General features: G+C 42.3%; 1 pseudogene; it reads left to right on the top strand.

Annotated features, from left to right (window-relative positions):
- The first annotated feature begins 660 nt into the window (after positions 1-660).
- LOC141175703 (cadherin-16-like) overlaps positions 661-26,236 on the top strand; it is a 125,413-nt pseudogene continuing 99,837 nt past the window's right edge.

Raw genomic sequence — 26,236 nt, 5'->3', positions numbered from 1 at the left:
GTTTCCTCTATACCCACGATCAGGGTTCACGACCGTAGTTGTACACACGGTTACTTCGTTAGGGGCCCACTCAGATATTTCGCCCCCCCTGAGCTGAACCCCTAGCTACGCCTCTGATCCCACAGGTTCAGAATCTGCCATCTTAGTAAAGGTCAATTGCAGAACGCAACAGCAGCCTCCAGTGGTAAGGAGTGGGATTGCAGCACAATTATTAAAGTGAACAATAGCAGCCACTAGTGGTCAAACTGTAGAAGGCAACAGAAATCCTGACTGATATCACTTGATCACTGCAGGCAATCAACACTGACTGATTGACTGCAGCCTTCGCATTTCATCCAATAAGAACACTTTCAAAGGTTTCCTGTTTTGGACGAATTGTGAAAACTGCGATATTGATGAGTGTCTGGGCGACAAAGGACCACCCAGAAATAAGAAAGCACCTTGTCCTATTTTACCAGAGGATCTGGGACCCGGCACAATCCAGTCCAATCTTGAAATACATCAAATGCATTAAGTGTAGCGAAAACTAGCTGGCACTCACATCTTCTTAAAATAATTGCTTTATCGATCCAGTAGCATAAAAGGCATAAAAATGGTTGAACACAGCAGCACAAAAATCAAAGAGGCAGAAAAGAAATATCCGCTGTGCTCCCAGGCAACATGTTTGAGACCGGCATGGTCGTAAGGTCATGTAGGTCTGAAACATGTCGCCTGGGATATTTCTTTTCTGCCTTTTTAATTTTTGTGCTGCTGTGTTCAACCATTTTTATGCCTTTTATACTACAGGATCAATAAAGCAATAATTTTAAGAAGATGTGAGTGTCGGCTATCATTCGGATTGTTGCAATTACTGGAGTATTTTGCCGTGCACCCGGACAAGGGACCTGATTGCTCCTTTTTCACATATATCCTGTATACATGGTTTCCATTGGTGGTTACTCTGCATAGGAACCAAGAAAATCCCAACTACTCCTTTGTTCAGAACTGATATTAATGCAATGAGCAATACAGATCTGTGTCGTATCCAGAGGGCTATAAATCAATGCAAACATACCGCGAAGCCTAAATGACCGGCACGATGCCAGGAATGTCGGAAAAGGCGAATACGTGATTAATTTAGCAATAATTAGATAGTCATTTTATACAAAATCACAGAAAATCTGAATTTACTGTCATTGTTGCTTTAAAGGGGAGTTAGGAAGTTTCAACATTCGAAGTTAAAACTTTCTGATTAGTTGGGGTTCTCAGGATCGCAGTCGGACCCCAATGATTGGAAAGTTATGGATTGGGTGATAACTTTGAAAGTTGAGAAGACGTGTTGGGGTCCTAAAGTGACACCCTGCCCCCGTAACACCCCAGATGTGATACTACAAACTATAATTTTCTTACAGAGATGATGCGCGGCTTATATCTCATGACCGTCCTGTCTGCAGCTATCCAGGTAACGTATCTGTATGTGCATGTAGGGGAATAAAGCAACAATACTACTCAGATGCTCCTGAGAGGTATTCCCACACCGAGCACTACAAACTCAGATATGTTATTCTAAGTGCTGTCACCCTACTCATCTCTGCTATTCTAGGGTGCAATCCACACCCTCACATCTGCTGCATCAAGGTACCTGACTGCATACTCGTCTCTGCTGAGTCTAGGTGATTGAGACACATGTTGCATCAAGGAATCTGTCTGCATACTTTTCTCTACTGATCCAAGGTACAGTTCACACTCTCAACTAGTGTTGAGCATTCCGATACTGAAATATCGGGTATCGGCCGATATTCGCGGTATCGGAATTCCGATGCTTAATTCCGATACTTTTGCAATATCGTATACCGGAATCGGAAGTTCCCATAATGCAATGAGCCATTTTCATTTTATTCAGCCAATGAGGATCCTAAGAAGTGTGGGCACATCCTGTTAGGCATGTAGGCATCTTAACTAATGGCATGGCTGTGATTGGCTGCTGAAATGATGTCATGATGCACTATAAAAGCCGCCGCCGCCATTTTGAGCTCACTCTGCTGTGAATTCAGTTAGGGATAGGACGCTGCTGTTCTGAGGGACAGTTTTAGCTACCTATTTGGTCTATTCTGCTTTACCCAAGCTACTTTATAAACCGCTGTGCCTTGCAGCGCTAGTGCACAGTTCCCTGTGCTGTTCACCGCTGTCTGCAAGGTCTGGTGTGTGAGTGCAGCTCACCCTGTAGTGTGTGCTTCAACCCCGTCTGGTTGTAGTGCACTCAGTGTGTGTCACTGCCTCATACATTGTCCTTTATTGCCAATTCATAATTTTTCCTGATTTCTCCTATTAGTGTGGTGGTTCCATCTGTATTCAGCTAAATTGGTTCCAAACACACTATATAGGAGTAGATAGAGGAGCCTTTCTGCAGCATTGGGCCCTGCAGCCCCAGCCAGATTAGTATTAGCCTATTTTTTGCAGCCTCATCTATTGCATTGTAGGTTACCTTCCTACATTGTAATAGCTACAAAAAGTTTGTGATACTATCGTTATTACATCTTTAGGCACATCCAGTGTCTTTTTGTGACAAAAAAACCTAAATAAAGTTCACCAAACACTCCACTTTACAGTTGTGTAGGCCACATTAGCTCATATTAAAGTCTAGTCCACACTTTATAAAATTAGTGTTTCTTATACCTGTTAGCAGCTGTTCAGGAATAAGCACACTAAGCCCTTAGTATTTTTCTGCCTATCTTTATCAGTCTACCAAGATGAAGAAGGCAGGGAGTAAGGCATGTGGTCGTGGTCGTGGGCGTGGAGTTTCTGCAGGGAGAGGACGTGAGGATTCTGTGCCTGCAGGGAGAGGACGTGGGGATTCTGTGCCTGCTGCGGGCACCAGTGACTCAGCATCCCCCAGTTTTACCAGGGAACAGTCCTTTATGCGCAGCTTTGTAGGAGCTAACCGTACCCCACTGCTGCGCGAGGACCAAATTGAAGCCGTTGTCGGATGGATGGCAGCTAACGCATCGACTTCAATTAGTTCCAGATCCTCTCAGGTCCTGAGCACTGAAGAGCACCCATCTGTCTCTTCACCACCTGCCAAATTGCCCAGGCAGTCAGAGAGCCCTGGACAGGAGCCATCTCTACTTCTGTTCTCTGAATCTCTTGGCTTGGAAAGAGGGGGCCAGCCAAGCAGAATTCTAGAATTTGAAGAAGAGGTAGTATGCAGTGATGCGCAACCGTTTTGTCTCTCTGAATCTGAAGAGGCGGGTGGGCCAGTGCCTATGGTCAGCAGCACACCTCAGTACGCATCTGATGATGAGACTCAGGTGCCACTTTCTGGTGCGTACTGTGCTGTCGAGAGTACCCAGGAGAAGCAGTTGTTTGAAGAGGGTGGTGTAGATGATGAAGTCCTTGACCCATCATGGCGTGAGGGACAGGAAGGTGGTGGGAGCAGCTCTGAGGAAGAGATTCCCCGAACGGCCCAAAAAGGAGGGAGAGGGAGGGGGCAGACTTGGTTGCCTGTAGCCTCCACTTCGGCACCCATTAGGAGCATGGCTCTTCCAAAATCCAAAGCGGGCGCTCCCAAGACTTGCAGTGCCTGGTCCTTTTTTGACACAGTTGCAGATGACATTTGCTTTGTCAAATGCAAGCTGTGTAATCAGAAGGTGAAAAGAGGGAAAAGTGTCAGCAACCTCAATACCACAAATATGTGGAAACATGTGCGGACCAAGCACGTGGTGGAGTTACAAAAACACACTGAAGACCTAGGCCAACCTACAGCGCCACCTACCACCTCTTCAGCTCGTGTTGTAGCCTCTTCCTCCAGCTCACACACAGCTGGTTCGGCTTCCTCACAGGATCGCCATGGAAGAATCTCTGGCACTGTTGTACAGAGACACAGTGTAATTCCACCCACAGCACCACTTTCCCAGTCATCCTCACACTCCCAGGCCAGTCTACAGCCATCGTTAGCACAGGCATGGGAGAAAAGGCGCCCATACTCGGCAAACCACCCCCAAGCACAGGCTCTGAATGCTGGCATTGCTAAACTACTGGCCCTTGAAATGCTATCATTCAGGCTGGTGGAGACTGACACATTCCGTAACTTTATGGCATTGGCAGTCCCACAATACAACGTGCCCAGCCGCTTTTATTTCAGCAGGCAAGCCGTCCCTGCCCTGCAACATCATGTGGAGGGAAAAATTAAACATGCGCTATAAAACGCCATCAGTAGCAAGGTCCACCTGACCACCGATGCGTGGACCAGTAAGCATGGACAGGGACGATACCTTTCCCTCACTGCCCATTGGGTAAATATTGTGGAGCCGGGTACAAATCTTGAGAGTGGCGCTGTACGTGTTCTGCCAACTCCAAGGATTGCAGGAATCCAGTCTGTAGACATTGACTCCTCCTCATACTCCAGTTCTTCTGAATCAGCGCTGCAGGAGCCGTCACGGTCTACCTCCACATCGACCCGTGAACGGTTACCTGTTATGATGACCAATATGAGCACAGCCGTGGCCAAACGTCAACAGGCCGTATTAAAATTAATTTCTATGGGGAATCGAAGCCACACAGCGCAGGAGCTCTGGAATGCCATCAAGCAGCAGAGCGACGTGTGGTTTGTGCCAGCGAATCTCCAGCCAGGCATGGTAGTGTGTGACAATGGCCGAAATCTGGTGGCAGCTCTGGGCCTAGGCAACCTCACTCACATCCCATGTCTGGCACATGTGCTCAACTTGGTCGTGCAGAGTTTTTTGAGGGACTATCCGGATCTTGATGCACTGCTTCACAAGGTCCGCATAGAGTGCGCTCACTTGCGGCGTTCCAGCAATGCAAGATCACGCATTGCAGCTCTGCAGCGCCGATTACGTCTTCTGGAACATCGCATCATATGTGACCTACCCACCAGGTGGAATTCAATGTTACATATGTTGGAGAGGTTGTGTGAGCAGCAGGCAGCAGTAATGGAGTACCAGCTGCAGCAGGCGCAAGCAAGTCGCAGTGCACGCCGTTCACACTTCACCACCACTGAGTGGGCCTCTATGAAGGACATTTGCCACGTTTTGCGTGCCTTCGATTATTCCACGCGGATGGCGAGTGCAGATGATGCACTAGTCAGCATGACTATCCACCTTATCTGCCTGCTTGAAAAAACACTGCAAGCACTAAGGGACGAGGTTTTGGAAGAGGTGGAGGATGAGGAGTCACAAATGCCATCTGCTTCTCTACAGTCTGCGCAACGTGGTTCCTCACAAAGGCCTAGGCAGGGGACACTTTGTGAGGAGGATGAGGAGGAGTCAATGGATGAGGAAGACATCTGTCCAGAGGAGGGAGGTACACAATGCTCTAGTAGTCAGTATCTAGAGCGAGGGTGGGGTGATGCAGAGCAGGCAGAGATCACGCCTCAAGCAGGGGACAGCGTTTCTTGGCCAGTTGGCAGTCTGCAGCACATGGTTGATTTCATGCTGCAGTGCCTGAGAAACGACCGCCGCATCGCCCACATTCTCAACACGGTTGATTATTGGGTGTCCACCCTCCTAGATCCTCGCTACCGGGACAACTTACAAAGCCTCATAACACCGTTGAACCGGGAGCGTAAAATGCGGGAGTACCAAGACTTACTGGTGCATTCCATCATGTTCTCCATTCCAACCGAGAGCAGTGCTGCTAGTGCTTTACAAAGCAGCTCAGTGCGTCGAGGCAGTGGAGGAAGCTCTGCACAAAGAGGGAGCAGAAGCAGCGCCTCAGCACAAGGCAAGACCAGTATGGCCGAAATGTGGCAAAGTTTTGTGTCCCCGCCGCCACAAATGTCTACACCATCACAGACGGCTCCAGTCAGCAGGAGGCAACGTTTCCGTCAGATGGTGACAGACTACATGTCTTGCCCTCTTAGTGTACTCCCAGACGGCTCTTCTCCCTTCAAGTTTTGGGTCTGTAAGCTGGATACATGGCCAGAGCTTAGTCAGTATGCATTGGAGGTGCTAGCTTGCCCTGCTGCTAGTGTATTATCGGAACGCGTCTTTAGTGCCGCAGGTGGTGTACTAACAGACCGTCGCATGCGACTATCCTCCGATAACGTTGACTGGCTTACTTTTCTCAAAATGAACAAGGCCTGGATCTCTCATGAATTTGCCAGTCCTCTTCCAGAATAAATAATTGGTTGGCAACAGTGTCCAGGTCTCCTGTTCTGTTCATGTTTCTACCACCTGAACTGTAATCCCTGAGCTCCAACACCGCCAGTTGGCGCTCGGAAGTGCCGTCTGCACAGTCAACACTTGCTGCCGTGTTATTGGGGTTCAGTAACGTCAGCTGTTCCCCTGCTGTGCGGACGGCAATTTCTCCTGCTCTGTCCACATTCTCACTACTACAGATTTGAAAGGTTCTCCAATTACACCTCTGGCTCCTCTGTTTTCAGTATTATCCCTGAGCTCCAACACCGCCAGTTGGCGCTCGGAAGTGCCATCTGCACAGACAACACTTGCTGCCGTGTTATTGGGGTTCAGTAACGTCAGCTGTTCCCCTGCTGTGCGGACGGCAATTTCTCCTGCTCTGTCCACATTCTCACTACTACAGATTTGAAAGGTTCTCCAATTACACCTCTGGCTCCTCTGTTTTCAGTATTATCCCTGAGCTCCAACACCGCCAGTTGGTGCTCAGAAGTGCCGTCTGCACAGTCAACACTTGCTGCCGTGTTATTGGGGTTCAGTAACGTCAGCTGATCCCCAGCTGTGTGTCCGGAAAATTCTCCTGCTTTGTCCACATCCATTGTACTACGGATTTAAAACCTCCTCCAAATACACCTCTGGCTCCTCCGTTTTTAGTATTTACCCTGGGCTCCAATACCGCTAGTTGCTGCTCAGAAGTGCCGTCTGCACAGTCAACGCTTGCTCCAGTATTATTGGGGCTCAGTAACGTCAGCTGATCCCCAGCTGTGTGTCCGGCAAATTCTCCTGCTTTGTCCACATCCACTGTACTACGGATTTAAAACTTGCTCCAATTACACCTCTGGCTCCTCCGTTTTTAGTATTTACCCTGGGTTCCAGCACCGCCTGCTGGTTCTCGGCAGTTCCATTTGCTCTTGTACCTTCTACTACCCATCCGGGTTCCAGTACCGTCAGCTGGTTCTCGGCAGTGCCTTTGGATTAGGTGCCTCCTTCTCGGTATCCAAGTTCCACCAACATCTGCTGGTCCTTGGTAGTGCTTTCTGGCACAGGTACCTCCTGCTTAGTAACTGAGTTCCAGTACCGTCAGCTGGTGTTCGGCAGTTCTATTGGCTCTTGTACCTTCTGCTACCCATCCGGGTTCCAGTACCGTCAGCTGGTCCTCGGTAGTTCCATTGGCTCTTGTACCTTCTGCTACCCATCCGGGTTCCAGTACCGTCAGCTGGTCCTCGGTAGTTCCATTTGCTCTTGTACCTTCTACTACCCATCCGGGTTCCAGTACCATCAGCTGGTTCTCGGCAGTGACTTTGGCACGGGTACTCCCTCCTGCCCAGCCTGGTTCCAGCACGCCAGCTGTTTCCGGGTAGTGTCACCGTCACTTTGCCTCCAATGCGTTGTCCTGTCGTGTTGCGGTCGGGTTAGCCGACTCTATGGTGCCTGCAGTTTAGGTGACTCCTATGTGGGCTGCGGGATCTGGCAATGAAGGCTGGTTCCATAGTGCCAATAGGACAAGCACCCCCTGTAGGACTGTGGGCTTTGGTAACTGCGGCCGGCTCGCGGCCTTGAACTTTTTTTTACATGGGTACCTTCTGCTACCCATCCGGGTTCCAGTACCGTCAGCTGGTTCTCAGCAGTGCCTTTGGATTAGGTGCCTCCTTCTCGGTATCCAAGTTCCACCAACGTCTGCTGGTCCTTGGTAGTGCTTTCTGGCACAGGTACCTCCTACTTAGTAACCGAGTTCCAGTACCGTCAGCTGGTGTTCGGCAGTTCCATTGGCTCTTGTACCTTCTGCTACCCATCCGGGTTCCAGTACCGTCAGCTGGTCCTCGGTAGTTCCATTTGCTCTTGTACCTTCTACTGCCCATCTGGGTTCCAGTACCGTCAGCTGGTTCTCGGCAGTAACTTTGGCACGGGTACTCCCTCCTGCCCAGCCTGGTTCCAGCACGCCAGCTGTTTCCGGGTAGTGTCAACGTCACTTTGCCTCCAATGCGTTGTCCTGTCGTGTTGCGGTTGGGTTAGCCGACTCTATGGTGCCTGCAGTTTAGGTGACTCCTATGTGGGCTGCGGGATCTGGCAATGAAGGCTGGTTCCATAGTGCCAATAGGACAAGCACCCCCTGTAGGACTGTGGGTTTTGGTAACTGCGGCCGGCTCGCGGCCTTGAACTTTTTTTTACATGGGTACCTTCTGCAACCCATCCGGGTTCCAGTACCGTCAGCTGGTTCTCGGCAGTGCCTTTGGATTAGGTGCCTCCTTTTCGGTATCCAAGTTCCACCAACGTCTGCTGGTCCTTGGTAGTGCTTTCTGGCACAGGTACCTCCTGCTTAGTAACCAAGTTCCAGTACCGACAGCTGGTGTTCGGCAGTTCCATTGGCTCTTGTACCTTCTGCTACCCATCCGGGTTCCAGTACCGTCAGCTGGTCCTCGGTAGTTCCATTTGCTCTTGTACCTTCTACTACCCATCCGGGTTCCAGTACCGTCAGCTGGTTCTCGGCAGTGACTTTGGCACGGGTATTCCCTCCTGCCCAGCCTGGTTCCAGCACGCCAGCTGTTTCCGGGTAGTGTCAACGTCACTTTGCCTCCAATGCGTTGTCCTGTCGTGTTGCGGTCGGGTTAGCCGACTCTATGGTGCCTGCAGTTTAGGTGACTCCTATGTGGGCTGCGGGATCTGGCAATGAAGGCTGGTTCCATAGTGCCAATAGGACAAGCACCCCCTGTAGGACTGTGGGTTTTGGTAACTGCGGCCGGCTCACGGCCTTGAACTTTTTTTTACATGGGTATCTTCTGCTACCCATCCGGGTTCCAGTACCGTCAGCTGGTTCTCGGCAGTGCCTTTGGATTAGGTGCCTCCTTCTCGGTATCCAAGTTCCACCAACGTCTGCTGGTCCTTGGTAGTGCTTTCTGGCACAGGTACCTCCTGCTTAGTAACCGAGTTCCAGTACCGTCAGCTGGTCTTCGGCAGTTCCATTGGCTCTTGTACCTTCTGCTACCCATCCGGGTTCCAGTACCGTCAGCTGGTCCTCGGTAGTTCCATTTGCTCTTGTACCTTCTACTACCCATCCGGGTTCCAGTACCGTCAGCTGGTTCTCGGCAGTGCCTTTGGATTAGGTGCCTCCTTCTCGGTATCCAAGTTCCACCAACGTCTGCTGGTCCTTGGTAGTGCTTTCTGGCACAGGTACCTCCTACTTAGTAACCGAGTTCCAGTACCGTCAGCTGGTGTTCGGCAGTTCCATTGGCTCTTGTACCTTCTGCTACCCATCCGGGTTCCAGTACCGTCAGCTGGTCCTCGGTAGTTCCATTTGCTCTTGTACCTTCTATTACCCATCCGGGTTCCAGTACCGTCAGCTGGTTCTTGGCAGTGACTTTGGCACGGGTACTCCCTCCTGCCCAGCCTGGTTCCAGAACGCCAGCTGTTTCCGGGTAGTGTCAACGTCACTTTGCCTCCAATGCGTTGTCCTGTCGTGTTGCGGTTGGGTTAGCCGACTCTATGGTGCCTGCAGTTTAGGTGACTCCTATGTGGGCTGCGGGATCTGGCAATGAAGGCTGGTTCCATAGTGCCAATAGGACAAGCACCCCCTGTAGGACTGTGGGTTTTGGTAACTGCGGCCGGCTCGCGGCCTTGAACTTTTTTTTACATGGGTACCTTCTGCAACCCATCCGGGTTCCAGTACCGTCAGCTGGTTCTCGGCAGTGCCTTTGGATTAGGTGCCTCCTTCTCGGTATCCAAGTTCCACCAACGTCTGCTGGTCCTTGGTAGTGCTTTCTGGCACAGGTACCTCCTGCTTAGTAACCGAGTTCCAGTACCGTCAGCTGGTCTTCGGCAGTTCCATTGGCTCTTGTACCTTCTGCTACCCATCCGGGTTCCAGTACCGTCAGCTGGTCCTCGGTAGTTCCATTTGCTCTTGTACCTTCTACTACCCATCCGGGTTCCAGTACCGTCAGCTGGTTCTCGGCAGTGACTTTGGCACGGGTACTCCCTCCTGCCCAGCCTGGTTCCAGCACGCCAGCTGTTTCCGGGTAGTGTCAACGTCACTTTGCCTCCAATGCGTTGTCCTGTCGTATTGCGGTCGGGTTAGCCGACTCTATGGTGCCTGCAGTTTAGGTGACTCCTATGTGGGCTGCGGGATCTGGCAATGAAGGCTGGTTCCATAGTGCCAATAGGACAAGCACCCCCTGTAGGACTGTGGGTTTTGGTAACTGCGGCCGGCTCGCGGCCTTGAACTTTTTTTTACATGGGTATCTTCTGCTACCCATCCGGGTTCCAGTACCGTCAGCTGGTTCTCGGCAGTGCCTTTGGATTAGGTGCCTCCTTCTCGGTATCCAAGTTCCACCAACGTCTGCTGGTCCTTGGTAGTGCTTTCTGGCACAGGTACCTCTTGCTTAGTAACCGAGTTCCAGTACCGTCAGCTGGTCTTCGGCAGTTCCATTGGCTCTTGTACCTTCTGCTACCCATCCGGGTTCCAGTACCGTCAGCTGGTCCTCGGTAGTACCATTTGCTTTCTTGTACCTTCTGCTACATTTCCAAGTTCAAGCTTTTTGAAATGGTTCTTGGTAATCACTCTAGATCTCCCTGACGAGGACCCTGAAGACGAGGACCCTGAAGACCAACCCTAAGAAGACGAGGACCCCGAAGACGACGACCCTGAAGACGAGGACCCTGAAGACCACCCCGAAGAAGACGAGGACCCTGAAGACCACCCTGAAGAAGACGAGGACCCTGAAGACCACCCCAAAGAAGACGAGGACCCCGAAGACGAGGACCCAGAAGACCAACCCGAAGAAGACGAGGACCCCGAAGACAAGGACCCCCGAAGACGACGACCCTGAAGACCACCCCGAAGAAGACCAAGAAGATGACCCTGAAGAAGTTGACCAAGAGGACAAAGAATAGAAGACAAGCACCAAGATGCAGAAGAACAAGAGACAGAAAACCAAGAAGCAGAAATACAAGAAGCTGCAGAACAAAAAGCGGAAAAACATTAAGCATAAGACTAAAAATCAGAGCAAAAGATAATATCTAAATTATAAGCAGAAGATGACTAAGCAGTGTATGGGGGTGAGTCCGTTCCTCCTCGTGGTGCCCCTGGAAAAGACCTGCTGCTGCAGGCCAAACTGAACGCGGACAAATCCTGTTGTAAATCTTTTGTGACGGGCAGAACGAAAGGTGTAATGTCCAACCTTTTATAGATAACAACTACAGGAATGCCTGTCACAAATAAGAATATGATGAAGAAGAAGAATATGAAGAAGATGAAGAAGTAGAATATGAAGAATGTAAAAAAAAAGAATAATACGAAGAAGGTGAAGAAGAAGAAGATGAAGAAGGTGAAGAAGAAGTGGATGAAAAAGATGCTGAGGATGATGAAGGAGAAAGTGTGGGAGAAGTAAAAAAGAAGGTGAAGAGCATGGAAGTAGTGAAACATAAATATCTGACAAAATATAAAAATACTTAGCATAGTCAATATTTCCGTAACTCAGAACGTCTTAAAAAAAATATTAATTCCTGCTATTCCATTTGATTGGGCTAAACCTCTATGCCTTTAATGTCTCCCCCACCTCCCCCAATACATTCTACATTATTCTTAGTTGTTTTCCTTCATGTAGAATTAACCTACAAGGAAAGAAAGGGTTTATTTTCATTCCGATATTTCTGTCCCATTGACTTGCATTGGTTTCCGGTATCGGAATCAGTGATATCCGATATTTTTTCGGTATCGGTCCGATCCAATCCGATCCGATATTTCCCGATATCGGAAGGTATCGCTCAACACTACTCTCAACTCTTCTGCATTGAGTTACCTGTCCGCATACTCATCTCTGTTGCTTCAATGGGCAGTCCACACACTCAAATCTGCTGCATCAATGTACCTGTCTTCCTAATTGTCTCTCTGATTCTATCTGATGACCACACATGCTACTGTACATCAAGGTACCTGTCTGCATACTCGTCTCTGCTGATTCTAGGTGATGCCCAGACATGCTACATCAAGGAATCTGTCTGCATATTTTTCTCTGCTTATCCAAGGTACAGTTCACACCCTCAACTCTTCTGCATAAAGGTACCTGTCTGCATACTCATCTCTGTTGCTCCATTGTGCAGTCTGTACCCTCAAATCTGCAGCATCAATGTACCTGTCTGCATACTCGTCTCTGCTGAGTCTAGGTGATGTCCACACATGCTACATCAAGAAATCTGTCTGCATACTTTTCTCTGCTCATCCAAGGAACAGTTCACACCCTCAGCTCTTACGTATCAAGGTACCCGTCTGCATACTCATCTCTGTTGCTTCAATGTGCAGGACGCACCCTCAATTCTGCTGCATCTAGCAATAATTGCTCCACTGATCCGTATGCCATTCTGCATATCCAGATTTACAAGTCCGCACCATTCCAAGTGCTGTCAGGCTAGTCAATGCCTCTGATCGTGCTGCTTATCTTGACCCAAGGCTTAGCAAATTCACCTCTCCATAATAGGCTGCAGAAGTCAGACATGTACATCTTGTACATAGGAGCAGTATGATAGTGGTTATATTCTTGTACATAGGAGCAGTAATATAGTAGTTATATTCTTGTACATAGGAGCAGTATTATAGTAGTTATATTCTTGTACATAGGGGTAGTATTATAGTAGTTATATTCTAGTACATAGGAGCAGTATTATAGTAGTTATATTCTTGTACATAGGAGCAGTATGATAGTAGTTATATTCTTGTACATAGGGAGCAGTATTATAGTAGTTATATTCTTGTACATAGGGGGCAGTATTATAGTAGTTATATTCTTGTACATAGGAGCAGTATTATAGTAGTTATATTCTTGTACATAGGGAGCAGTATTATAGTAGTTATATTCTTGTACATAGGGGGCAGTATTATAGTAGTTATATTCTTGTACATAGGAGCAGTATTATAGTAGTTATATTCTTGTACATAGGGGTAGTATTATAGTAGTTATATTCTAGTACATAGGAGCAGTATTATAGTAGTTATATTCTTGTACATAGGAGCAGTATGATAGTAGTTATATTCTTGTACATAGCGGGCAGTGTTATAGTAGTTATATTCTAGTACATAGGAGCAGTATTATAGTAGTTATATTCTTGTACATAGGGAGCAGTATTATAGTAGTTATATTCTTGTACATAGGGGGCAGTATTATAGTAGTTATATTCTAGTACATAGGAGCAGTATTATAGTAGTTATATTCTTGTACATAGGGGGCAGTATTATAGTTGTTATATTCTTGTACATAGGAGCAGTATTATAGTAGTTATATTCTTGTACATAGGAGCAGTATGATAGTGGTTATATTCTAGTACATAGGAGCAGTATTATAGTAGTTATATTCTTGTACATAGGGAGCAGTATTATAGTGGTTATATTCTTGTACATAGGGGGCAGTATTATAGTAGTTATATTCTTGTACATAGGAGCAGTATGATAGTAGTTATATTCTTCTACATAGCGGGCAGTATTATAGTAGTTATATTCTTGTACATAGGGGCAGTATTATAGTAATTATATTCTTGTACATAGGGGGCAGTATTATAGTAGTTATATTCTTGTACATAGGGGCAGTATTATAGTAGTTATATTCTTGTACATAGGGGCAGTATTATAGTAGTTATATTCTTGTACATAGGGGCAGTATTATAGTAGTTATATTCTTGTACATAGGGGGCAGCATTATAGAAGGTATATTCTTGTATATAGGGAGCAGTATTATAGTAGTTATATTCTTGTACATAGGAGCAGTATTATAGTAGTTATTTTCTTGTACATAGGGGGCAGTATTATAGTAGTTATAGTCTTGTACATAGGGGCAGTATTATAGTAGTTATATTCTTGTACATAGGGGGCAGTATTATAGTAGTTATATTCTTGTACATAGGGGGAAGTATTATAGTAGTTATATTCTTGTACATAGGAGCAGTATTATAATAGTTATATTCTTGTACATAGGGGCAGTATTATAGTAGTTATATTCTTGTACATAGGGGGCAGTATTATAGCAGTTATATTCTTATACATAGGGGACAGTATTATAGTAGTTATATTCTTGTACATAGGGGGGCAGTATTATAGTAGTTATATTCTTGTACATAGGGGGCAGTATTATAGTAGTTATATTCTTATACATAGGGGACAGTATTATAGTAGTTATATTCTTGTACATAGGGGGGCAGTATTATAGTAGTTATATTCTTGTACATAGGGGGCAGTATTATAGTAGTTATATTCTTGTACATAGGAGCAGTATTATAATAGTTATATTCTTGTACATAGGGGCAGTATTATAGTAGTTATATTCTTGTACATAGGGGGCAGTATTATAGTAGTTATATTCTTATACATAGGGGACAGTATTATAGTAGTTATATTCTTGTACATAGGAGCAGTATTATAGCAGTTATATTCTTGTACATAGAGGCAGTATTATAGTAGTTATATTCTTGTACATAGGAGCAATATTATAGTAGTTATATGCTTGTACATAGGGGGCAGTATTATAGTAGTTATATTCTTGTACATAGGAGCAGTATTATAGTAGTTATATTCTTGTACATAGGGGCAGTATTATAGTAGTTATATTCTTGTACATAGGAGCAGTATTATAGTAGTTATATTCTTGTACATAGGGGCAGTATTATAGTAGTTATATTCTTGTACGTAGGAGCAGTATTATAGTAGCTATATTCTTGTACATAGGGGCAGTATTATAGTAGTTATATTCTTGTACATAGGGGCAGTATTATAGTAGTTATATTCTTGTACATAGGAGCAGTATTATAGTAGTTATATTCTTGTACATAGAGGCAGTATTATAGTAGTTATATTCTTGTACATAGGGGCAGTATTATAGTAGTTATATTCTTGTACATAGAGGCAGTATTATAGTAGTTATATTCTTGTACATAGGAGCAGTATTATAGTAGTTATATGCTTGTACATAGGGGGCAGTATTATAGCAGTTATATTCTTGTACATAGGAGCAGTATTATAGTAGTTATATTCTTGTACATAGGGGCAGTATTATAGTAGTTATATTCGTGTACATAGGAGCAGTATTATAGTAGTTATATTCTTGTATATAGGGGACAGTATTATAGTATTTATATTCTTGTACATAGGAGCAGTATTATAGTAGTTATATTTTTGTACATAGGGGCAGTATTATAGTAGTTATATTCTTGTACATAGGGGCAGTATTATAGTAGTTATATTCTTGTACATAGGAGCAGTATTATAGCAGTTATATTCTTGTACATAGAGGCAGTATTATAGTAGTTATATTCTTGTACATAGGAGCAATATTATAGTAGTTATATGCTTGTACATAGGGGGCAGTATTATAGTAGTTATATTCTTGTACATAGGAGCAGTATTATAGTAGTTATATTCTTGTACATAGGGGCAGTATTATAGTAGTTATATTCTTGTACATAGGAGCAGTATTATAGTAGTTATATTCTTGTACATAGGGGCAGTATTATAGTAGTTATATTCTTGTACGTAGGAGCAGTATTATAGTAGCTATATTCTTGTACATAGGGGCAGTATTATAGTAGTTATATTCTTGTACATAGGGGCAGTATTATAGTAGTTATATTCTTGTACATAGGAGCAGTATTATAGTAGTTATATTCTTGTACATAGAGGCAGTATTATAGTAGTTATATTCTTGTACATAGGGGCAGTATTATAGTAGTTATATTCTTGTACATAGAGGCAGTATTATAGTAGTTATATTCTTGTACATAGGAGCAGTATTATAGTAGTTATATGCTTGTACATAGGGGGCAGTATTATAGCAGTTATATTCTTGTACATAGGAGCAGTATTATAGTAGTTATATTCTTGTACATAGGGGCAGTATTATAGTAGTTATATTCGTGTACATAGGAGCAGTATTATAGTAGTTATATTCTTGTATATAGGGGACAGTATTATAGTATTTATATTCTTGTACATAGGAGCAGTATTATAGTAGTTATATTTTTGTACATAGGGGCAGTATTATAGTAGTTATATTCTTGTACATAGGGGCAGTATTATAGTAGTTATATTCTTGTACATAGGAGCAGTATTATAGTAGTTATATTCTTGTACATAGGGAGCAGTATTATAGTAGTTATATTCTTGTACATAGGGACAGTATTATAGTAGTTATATTCTTGTACATAGAGGCAGTATTATAGTAGTTATATTCTTGTACATAGGAGCAGTATTATAGTAGTTATATGCTTGTACATAGGGGGCAGTATTATAGCAGTTATATTCTTGTACATAGGAGCAGTATTATAGTAGTTATATTCTTGTACATAGGGGCAGTATTATAGTAGTTATATTCGTGTACATAGGAGCAGTATTATAGTAGTTATATTCTTGTATATAGGGGACAGTATTATAGTATTTATATTCTTGTACATAGGAGCAGTATTATAGTAGTTATATTTTTGTACATAGGGGCAGTATTATAGTAGTTATATTCTTGTACATAGGGGCAGTATTATAGTAGTTATATTCTTGTACATAGGAGCAGTATTATAGTAGTTATATTCTTGTACATAGGGAGCAGTATTATAGTAGTTATATTCTTGTACATAGGGACAGTATTATAGTAGTTATATTCTTGTACATAGGGACAGTATTATAGTAGTTATATTCTTGTACATAGGGGGCAGTATTATAGTAGTTATATTCTTGTACATGGGAGTGTATTATAGTAGTTATATTCTTGTACATAGGGGCAGTATTATAGTAGTTATATTCTTGTACATTGGAGCAGTATTATAGTAGTTATATTCTTGAACATAGGGGCAGTATTATAGTAGTTATATTCTTGTACAGAGCAGCAGTATTATAGTAGTTATATTCCTATACATAGGGGGCAGTATTATAGTAGTTATATTCTTGTACATAGGAGCAGTATTATAGTAGTTATATTCTTGTACATAGAGGCAGTATTATAGTAGTTATATTCTTGTACATAGGGGCAGTATTATATTAGTTATATTCTTGTACATAGAGGCAGTATTATAGTAGTTATATTCTTGTACATAGGAGCAGTATTATAGTAGTTATATGCTTGTACATAGGGGGCAGTATTATAGCAGTTATATTCTTGTACATAGGAGCAGTATTATAGTAGTTATATTCTTGTACATAGGGGCAGTATTATAGTAGTTATATTCGTGTACATAGGAGCAGTATTATAGTAGTTATATTCTTGTATATAGGGGACAGTATTATAGTATTTATATTCTTGTACATAGGAGCAGTATTATAGTAGTTATATTTTTGTACATAGGGGCAGTATTATAGTAGTTATATTCTTGTACATAGGGGCAGTATTATAGTAGTTATATTCTTGTACATAGGAGCAGTATTATAGTAGTTATATTCTTGTACATAGGGAGCAGTATTATAGTAGTTATATTCTTGTACATAGGGACAGTATTATAGTAGTTATATTCTTGTACATAGAGGCAGTATTATAGTAGTTATATTCTTGTACATAGGAGCAGTATTATAGTAGTTATATGCTTGTACATAGGGGGCAGTATTATAGCAGTTATATTCTTGTACATAGGAGCAGTATTATAGTAGTTATATTCTTGTACATAGGGGCAGTATTATAGTAGTTATATTCGTGTACATAGGAGCAGTATTATAGTAGTTATTTTCTTGTATATAGGGGACAGTATTATAGTATTTATATTCTTGTACATAGGAGCAGTATTATAGTAGTTATATTTTTGTACATAGGGGCAGTATTATAGTAGTTATATTCTTGTACATAGGGGCAGTATTATAGTAGTTATATTCTTGTACATAGGAGCAGTATTATAGTAGTTATATTCTTGTACATAGGGAGCAGTATTATAGTAGTTATATTCTTGTACATAGGGACAGTATTATAGTAGTTATATTCTTGTACATAGGGACAGTATTATAGTAGTTATATTCTTGTACATAGGGGGCAGTATTATAGTAGTTATATTCTTGTACATGGGAGCGTATTATAGTAGTTATATTCTTGTACATAGGGGCAGTATTATAGTAGTTATATTCTTGTACATTGGAGCAGTATTATAGTAGTTATATTCTTGAACATAGGGGCAGTATTATAGTAGTTATATTCTTGTACAGAGCAGCAGTATTATAGTAGTTATATTCCTATACATAGGGGGCAGTATTATAGTAGTTATATTCTTGTACATAGGAGCAGTATTATAGTAGTTATATTCTTGTACATAGGGGGCAGTATTATAGTAGTTATATTCTTGTACATAGGGGCAGTATTATAGTAGTTATATTCTTGTACATTGGAGCAGTATTATAGTAGTTATATTCTTGAACATAGGGGCAGTATTATAGTAGTTATATTCTTGTACAGAGCAGCAGTATTATAGTAGTTATATTCCTATACATAGGGGGCAGTATTATAGTAGTTATATTCTTGTACATAGGAGCAGTATTATAGTAGTTATATTCTTGTACATAGGGGGCAGTATTATAGTAGTTATATTCTTGTACATAGGGGCGGTATTATAGTAGTTACATTCCTGTACATAGGGGGCAGTATTATAGTAGTTATATTCTTGTACATAGGGGGCAGTATTATAGTAGTTATATTCTTGTACATAGGGGGCAGTATTATAGGAGTTATATTCTTGTACATAGGGGCAGTATTATAGTAGTTATATTCTTGTACATAGGGGCAGTATTATAGTAGTTATATTCTTGTACATAGCAGCAGTATTATAGTAGTTATATTCCTATACATAGGGGGCAGGATTATTGTAGTTATATTCTTGTACATAGGAGCAGTATTATAGTAGTTATATTCTTGTACATAGGGGGCAGTATTATAGTAGTTATATTCTTGTACATAGGAGCAGTATTATAGTAGTTATATTCCTGTACATAGGGAGCAGTATTATAGTAGTTATATTCTTGTACATAGGAGGCAGTATTATAGTAGTTATATTCTTGTACATAGGGGTCAGTATTATAGTAGTTATATTCTTGTACATAGGGGTCAGTATTATAGTAGTTATATTCTTGTACATAGGGAGCAGTATTATAGTAGTTATATTCCTATACATAGGGGGCAGTATTATAGTAGTTATATTCTTGTACATAGGAGCAGTATTATAGTAGTTATATTCTTGTAAATAGGAGCAGTATTATAGTAGTTATATTCTTGTACATAGGGGGCAGTATTATAGTAGTTATATTCTTGTACATAGGGGGCAGTATTATAGTAGTTATATTCTTGTACATAGGGGGCAGTATTATAGTAGTTATATTCTTGTACATAGGGGGCAGTATTATAGTAGTTATATTCTTCTACATAGGGGGCAGCATTATAGTAGTTATATTCTTCTACATAGGGGGCAGTATTATAGTAGTTATATTCTTGTACATAGCAGCAGCATTATAGTAGTTATATTCCTGTACATAGGGGGCAGTATTATAGTAGTTATATTCTTGTACATAGGGGGCAGTATTATAGTAGTTATATTCTTGTACATAGGGGGCAGTATTATAGGAGTTATATTCTTGTACATAGGGGCAGTATTATAGTAGTTATATTCTTGTACATAGGGGCAGTATTATAGTAGTTATATTCTTGTACATAGGGGGCAGTGTTATAGTAGTTATATTCTTGTACATAGGGGGCAGTATTATAGTAGTTATATTCTTGTACATAGGAGCAGTATTATAGTAGTTATATTCTTGTACATAGCAGCAGTATTATAGTAGTTATATTCCTATACATAGGGGGCAGTATTATAGTAGTTATATTCTTGTACATAGGAGCAGTATTATAGTAGTTATATTCTTGTACATAGGGGGCAGTATTATAGTAGTTATATTCTTGTACATAGGAGCAGTATTATAGTAGTTATATTCCTGTACATAGGGAGCAGTATTATAGTAGTTATATTCTTGTACATAGGGGGCAGTATTATAGTAGTTATATTCTTGTACATAGGGGTCAGTATTATAGTAGTTATATTCTTGTACATAGGGGTCAGTATTATAGTAGTTATATTCTTGTACATAGGGAGCAGTATTATAGTAGTTATATTCCTATGCATAGGGGGCAGTATTATAGTAGTTATATTCTTGTACATAGGAGCAGTATTATAGTAGTTATATTCTTGTACATAGGAGCAGTATTATAGTAGTTATATTCTTGTACATAGGGGGCAGTATTATAGTAGTTATATTCTTGTACATAGGGGGCAGTATTATAGTAGTTATATTCTTGTACATAGGGGGCAGTATTATAGTAGTTATATTCTTGTACATAGGGGGCAGTATTATAGTAGTTATATTCTTGTACATAGGGGGCAGTATTATAGTAGTTATATTCTTGTACATAGGGGGCAGTATTATAGTAGTTATATTCTTGTACATAGGAGCAGTATTATAGTAGTTATATTCTTGTACATAGGAGCAGTATTATAGTAGTTATATTCTTATACATAGGAGCAGTATTATAGTAGTTATATTCTTGTATATAGGGGGCAGTATTATAGTAGTTATATTCTTGTATATATGGGGCAGTATTATAGTAGTTATATTCTTGTACATAGGGGGCAGTATTATAGTAGTTATATTCTTGTACATAGGGGGCAGTATTATAGTAGTTATATTCTTGTACATAGGGGGCAGTATTATAGTAGTTATATTCTTGTACATAGGGGGCAGTATTATAGTAGTTATATTCTTGTACATAGGGGGCAGTATTATAGTAGTTATATTCTTGTACATAGGAGCAGTATTATAGTAGTTATATTCTTCTACATAGGGGGCAGTATTATAGTAGTTATATGAAGCCCTATCCCCTAGCTCTTGGTTTCCTATATCAATTTCTGATGATGGGCAGATTGCTAAAGTATAAATGTATAATGTAATCAGATTGATTTGTTCACCTTGATTGGAAGAATAGTATTGTACAACTTTTTTGTTATTTTGCACGGACCACATCTCCACGTGAGTCATCAGCGTCCACCAAACACCATTGCTAATTAATGTCAGAGAGGTCAGGGCTCGGAAATTCACAAGTTCTTTGAGGCAGACAATTAGCATTGGAGAAAGGCAGAGTGATTCAGCGCAGGACATGTGCCACTGGAGCAACTTGACCTTTTTCAGAACCTTTTAATAAAAAAGCAAAAAGCGGAGCCACGTGCGAGACAACGGCATTCACATAGATGCTGCTGATCTGATAATGGTGATCACAATACAGGAAGCAGTAGTTCCAGAGTTTCACCTTGGAGTCAAGGCTGCCCGCCGTGTGCCCGGCATTGATCGGCATTGCTGGGGTTTACGAACAATAGCTGTAACTTTCCAACTTGCGCACACCGCAGGAGCAAAGTATCTGTTTTATTCGACGAAGCACGTGTGTCCATAACTTAAAGGTGACATAACACCTACAGCTGTATAATCTACTGTCTATAATCCGCCATGTTTTAAAGGCCGGTGCCGCTCCTCCGTACTCTGCACCATATCCTCTGCCAGTCTTTTTGGCTTCCTCTTTTGGCAGAAGTGGGGCATGAGCCGTCTCGGGAGTTTTTTTTTCTTCCCTTTTTCCGCAACTGTAGGGGACCAACCTAGGTTGAACTTGATGGACCTGAGTCTTTTTGAAACCTACAGTGGGTACGGAAAGTATTCAGACCCCTTTACATTTTTCACTCTTTGTTTCATTGCAGCCATTTGGAAAATTCTAAAAAGTTCATTTTTTTCCCTCATTAAAGTACACTCTGCCCCCATCTTGACTGAAAAAAACAGAAATGTAGAAATTTTTGCAAATTTATTAAACAAGAAAAACTGAAATATCACATGGTCATAAGTATTCAGACCCTTTGCTCAGTATTGAGTAGAAGCCCCCTTTTGAGCTAGTACAGCCATGAGTCTTCTTGGGAATGATGCAACAAGTTTTTCACACCTGGATTTGGGGGTCTTCTGCCATTCTTCCTTGCAGATCCTCTCCAGTTCCGTCAGGTTGGATGGTGAACGTTGGTGGACGGCCATTTTCAGGTCTCTCCAGAGATGCTCAATTGGGTTTAGGTCAGGGCTCTGGCTGGGCCAGTCAAGAATGGTCACAGAGTTGTTCTGAAGCCTCTCCTTTGTTATTTTCGCTGTGTGCTTAGGGTCATTGTCTTGTTGGAAGGTGAACCTTCGGCCAAGTCTGAGGTCCAGAGCCCTCTGGAAGAGGTTTTCAGCCAGGATATCTCTGTACTTGGCCGCATTCATGTTTCCTTCAATTGCAACCAGTCATACTGTCCCTGCAGCTGAAAAACACCTCCATAGCATGATGCTGCCACCACCATGTTTCACTGTTGGGATTGTATTGGGCAGGTGATGAGCAGTGCCTGGTTTTCTCCACACATACCGCTTAGAATTATCACCAAAAAGTTCTATCTTCATCTCATCAGACCAGAGAATCTTATTTCTCATAGTCTGGGAGTCCTTCATGTGTTTTTGAGCAAACTCTATGCAGGCTTTCATATGTCTTGCACTGAGGAGAGGCTTCCGTCGGGCCACTCTGCCATAAAGGCCCGACCGGTGGAGGGCTGCAGTGATAGTTGACTTTGTGGAACTTTCTCCCTTCTCCATACTGCATCTCTGGAGCTCAGCCACAGTGATCTTGGGGTTCTTCTTTACCTCTCTCACCAAGGCTCTTCTTCCATGATTGCTCAGTTTGGCTGGATGGCCAGGTCTAGCAAGACTTCTGGTGGTCCCGAACTTCTTCCATTTAAGGATTATGGAGGCTACTGTGCTCTTAGGAACCTTGAGTAATGCAGAAATTCTTTTGTAACCTTGGCCAGATCTGTGCCTGGCCACAATCCTGTCTCTGAGCTCCTTGGGCAGTTCCTTTGTGCTCATGATTCTCATTTGGTCTGACATGCACTGTGAGCTGTGAGGTCTTATATAGACAGGTGTGTGCCTTTCCAAATCAAGTCCTATCAATTTAATTAAACACAGCTGGACTCCAATGAAGGAGTAGAACCATCTCAAGGAGGATCACAAGGACATGGACAGCATGTGACTTAAATATGAGTGTCTGAGCAAAGGGTCTGAATACTTATGACCATGTGATATTTCAGTTTTTCTTTTTTAATAAATTTGCCAAAATTTCTACATTTCTGTTTTTTTTCAGTCAAGATGGGGTGCAGAGTGGACTTTAATGAGAAAAAAATGAACTTTTTAGAATTTACCAAATGGCCGCAATGAAACAAAGAGTGAAAAATTTAAAGGGGTCTGAATACTTTCCGTACCCACTGTATGTAGATATGTAACCTTTCTAAATGATAGCCGGCACTCACATCTTCTTAAAATAATTGCTTTCTTGATCTAGTAGTACAGTCATGGCCAAAAGTATTGAGAATGAGACAAATAGTAATTTTTCCAAAGTTTACTGCTTCATTTTTTGTAATGGCAATTTGCATATACTCCTGAATGTCAAAGAGTGATCAGCTTAACAGCAATTACTGTACTTGCAAAGTCAATATTTGCCCAGAAAATGAACTTTAACCCCCAAAACACATTTCAACATCATTGCAGTCCTGCCTTAAAAGGAGCAGCTTACATCGTTTTAGTGATTGATCCATTAACACAGGTGTGGGTGTTGATGAGGACAGGGCTGGCGATCAATCAGTCATGATTAAGTAAGAATGACATCACTGGACACTTTAAAAGGAGGCTGGTTCTTGGTATCATTGTTTCTCTTCAGTTAACCATGGTTATCTCTAAAGAAACACGTGCAGCCATCATTGCACTGCACAAAAATGGCCTAACAGGGAAGAGTATCGCAGCTACAAAGATTGCACCTCAGTCAACAATCTATCGCATCATCAAGAACTTCAAGGAGAGAGCTTCCATTGTTGTCAAAAAGGCTCCAGGGCGCCCAAGAAAGACCAGCAAGCGCCAGGACCGTATCTTAAAACTGTTTCAGCTGCGGGATGGGACTAGCAGCAGTGCCGAGCTTGCTCAGGAATGGCAGCAGGCTGGTGTGAGTGCTTCTGCACGCACTGTGAGGCGGAGACTCTTTGAGCAAGGGCTGGTTTCAAGGAGGGCAGCAAAGAAGCCACTTCTCTCCAGAAAAAACATCAGGGACCGACTGATATTCTGCAAAAGGTACAGGGAGTGGACGGCTGAGGACTGGGGCAAAGTCATTTTCTCTGATGAATCCCCTTTTCGATTGTTTGGGACATCTGGAAAACAGCTTATTCGGAGAAGAAGAGGTGAGCGCTACCACCAGTCTTGTCTCATGCCAACTGTAAAGCATCCTGAAACCATTCATGTGTGGGGTTGCTTCTCAGCCAAGGGAATCGGCTCACTCACAGTCTTGCCTAAAAACACAGCCATGAATAAAGAATGGTACCAGAATGTCCTCCAAGAGCAACTTCTCCCAACCGTCCAAGAGCAGTTTGGCGCCCAACAATGCCTTTTCCAGCATGATGGAGCACCTTGCCATAAAGCAAAGGTGATAACTAAATGGCTCATGGAACAAAACATAGAGATTTTGGGTCCATGGCCTGGAAACTCCCCAGATCTTAATCCCATTGAGAACTTGTGGTCAATCATCAAGAGACGGGTGGACAAACAAAAACCAACAAATTCTGGCAAAATGCAAGCATTGATTATGCAAGAATGGACTGCTATCAGTCAGGATTTGGTCCAAAAGTTGATTGAGAGCATGCCAGGGAGAATTACAGAGGTCTTGAAGAAGAAGGGGCAACACTGCAAATATTGACTTGCTGCATTAACTCATTCTAACTGTCAATATAACCTATTGGTACTCATAATATGATTGCAATTATATTTCTGTATGTGATAGAAACATCAGACAAACACTAATAAAAACCAGAGGCCAGCAGATCATGGGAAAAGATCATTTTGGTTTCATTCTCAAAACTTTTGGCCATGACTGTATATAAGGCACCAAAAATGGTTGAACAAAACACCACAAAAAAAATTTAAAAGGCAGAAAAGGAATATCCGCTGCGCTCCCAGGCAACATGTTTCAGACCTACATAATCTTTTGTCAAGCCATGTAGATCTGAAACATGTTGCCTGGGAGCGCAGCGGATATTTATTTTCTGCCTATTTCATTTTTGTGCTGGTTTAATCAACTATTTCTTGTGCCTTTTATACTACTGGATCAATAAAGCAATTCTTTTTAGAAGATGTGAGTGCCGACTATCGTTTGGACTGTTGCTATTACTGGAGAATTGTGCCGTGCGCTGATCGCTCTTTTTTCACGTTACGTCACCTTTCAACGTCAGAAATCACAGTTCGGAGATTCTCATGAGACATTTACATCCAACTTTCAACTTGTTATAACATTTTTAATGATTGGTTTTTCTGTATATAAAATCAGATATCATTTATCTAAATGCTCCGATCTATTTTATTGAAATAGTATTTGCCAGTCTGGTCTCTTTCTGATCCAGGGCTTTGCCGGTTGGCTACCGGATTGGCGCTTCTGTTTGCTGCAATTGACAAAGCTTTGCCAAATATTCTGCTCTCCGGAAATCTCATCCAACCGGTCGGTCACAGTTCAGATTTACATTGTGACATTTCCAAATGTTTATTCATAAACCTCATTTTGCGACATCTGATCTGTTCTGTGAGTCGGGCACAGAATCGCCCTCTGATAAGTCAACTTGGAACCATTGTGAAACGACTTAGCATGTGTTAATGCCGCACACCCGGGAACACGTTGTATTCTTACTCGCTGGATGCCGGCTGGTGATCTTGTCTGTTCTTTGCCAAAAATATTCTCTCAATTAACCTTACAGTAAATTCCCTTTTAGATAGAGCTGGGAGCAGATGGCCGGTATATTGCAGAGCTGGCTGGAAACGATGAAGGACTATTGGAGCTGGATCCAGACTCAGGACTTTTATCTGCTCTCAAGCCCTTTGATCGGGAAAATCAAGGACTCGTATACAGTGATGGTAACAAAGCCATGATATACAGGTGCATCTCAGTAAATTAGAATATCATCAAAAAGTTAATTTATTTCAGTTCTTCAATACAAAAGGTGAAACTCGTATATTATATAGAGTCATTACACACAGAGGGATCTAT

Source organism: Phyllobates terribilis, unplaced genomic scaffold (assembly GCF_046119375.1).
Source record: "Phyllobates terribilis strain yellow unplaced genomic scaffold, ASM4611937v1 Scaffold_14__1_contigs__length_39327217, whole genome shotgun sequence".
Taxonomy (NCBI): domain Eukaryota; kingdom Metazoa; phylum Chordata; class Amphibia; order Anura; family Dendrobatidae; genus Phyllobates; species Phyllobates terribilis.
Note: the sequence above shows the minus strand (reverse complement) of the source record. Positions and strands in the feature narration are given on the sequence as shown.